Here is a 1,548-nt window from a genome sequence, read left to right as displayed (position 1 = left end):
CGGTCACCACAGCACCGGCCCCTGGGCCAGAGGGAAACACCCTCCCTGTGGCTTCCCTCTCCTGACAAATATTAAAGACCTGGCCTTCCCCTCTGGCCATTTTTGTTATCCTTTATTTGCGTGCCATTTTGCGGTGGTGTAAATAAAAGAAAAGAAAAGAAATCTATATGATCTTGCACTCCATTATTTCTGTTTAATATCAAATAATCAGTTGAAATCCAACAGCACAACAAAAACATTGACGCATCAACATCTGTTGAAACACTTTCAGTAGCTCACTTTTATTAATTTTTTTTCTGTTATGTCTCCCAGCTGTTGAAATGTGGGAAATTAATTTTTCTAAAAGGGTTTAACAGAAATCATTGCAGAGTTTTCCATCACAGCCACAAGTGTTCGCTCTCTTGTCCCTTGTGTAGGTCTCTCTCCCCTTCTCTTTGCCTTGCTGTCCTTCTCCCTCTTCCCTCCCTCTCTTTCTCTGACAGGGTTACGGGATTAGTAGCTGCGTCTTCAAAGGCAGGGCCATATGCATGTAGATTTACTACAAACACACAGGGGGTAATTGCACCAGGGGCAAAGGATTTACACTCCAACAACCTGGAATCACAGGATGCTTCACTGACTGCTGTTAAGAATTCACTGTTACCTTTTGACTTTCACCAGCTTGACAGAAACCCACATATAGCACTTTATCCATTGTTCAAGTTTAGACCAATTTTCTCTCTGAATCATTATGTGACTCATAAAACATTTGCGTGTGGCAACTCCCTCCTTCTCTTCATCCCTAAAGAAAAATAAACTAATTACACAATTCAGCCACAGTGCACTTAGGTGCTGAAGTGTATGAAAGAGGTATTGAAAACAAATACCTCATCATTGTCGGTTTAAGGGGCTATATTGAGCGTGGAGAAGGCATATGGGAGGGAGTGGCGTAATGGAGTGATGTGAAGAGGTTCCCTTGTGTCTCTTGCATTCTGACACCAGGTGATGTTTCAGTTCCTTCACTTCACCTTCGCCTTCCAGCAGCTTGGGTATAATAAAGACTTGTGTAAACAGTCATGGCATGGAGAGACAGAAAGTGAGAGGTGAGAAAAGAAAGGTGAGGAGAGTTCACGAAGAAGGTTTCCTTTGTGAGAGCGTTTTTTAAGGATCGTAAGAGAGAGAGAGGGAGGGAGAGAGAGAGAGAGAGAGAGAGAGAGAGAGAGAGAGAGGCTGAAAAAAAAAGTAGCCTACCACAAAGTTCGAAAGCCGAACTCATTTTCTCCTCTTGCGGAAGAAGACATGTGGAGAGCAGGTGTTACAGCCAGCTGTGGTAGGAAGAAGAGACGGTGCTAGAGCATAGGAAACTGCTCCCTCTACAGATCATTCAGAAGGATTACAGCCTATGTTGAGGACAAGGGATAGGTCAAGACATGCCCAGGCAAAGACCATTCAATTCAAGGACTGATCGCCCCTCATGGGTAACATGAGTCAGGTGTCAGACCTCAATCGAAACATGAATGAACATCAAAGATCACAAAGATCAAGGTGCATAACCTCTAGTATGTTGAG

At 43.6% G+C, this 1,548-nt stretch overlaps 1 long non-coding RNA gene across 1 annotated transcript; it reads right to left on the bottom strand.

Moving 5' to 3' along the window:
* Positions 1–328: 328 nt before the first annotated feature.
* LOC127365785 (uncharacterized) lies at positions 329–1,301 on the bottom strand. Its single transcript, XR_007885257.1, has 3 exons — positions 1,231–1,301; positions 867–1,023; positions 329–594 (listed from the first exon to the last, which is right to left on the bottom strand). It is a non-coding gene; the product is annotated as an uncharacterized LOC127365785 (long non-coding RNA).
* Between the last annotated feature and the right edge of the window lie 247 nt (positions 1,302–1,548).

The sequence above is a fragment of the Dicentrarchus labrax genome, unplaced genomic scaffold (genome assembly GCF_905237075.1).
Source record: "Dicentrarchus labrax unplaced genomic scaffold, dlabrax2021, whole genome shotgun sequence".
Classification (NCBI taxonomy): domain Eukaryota; kingdom Metazoa; phylum Chordata; class Actinopteri; family Moronidae; genus Dicentrarchus; species Dicentrarchus labrax.
The sequence above is the reverse complement of the archived record's forward strand: the minus strand, read 5'-3'. Positions and strand labels throughout refer to the sequence as shown.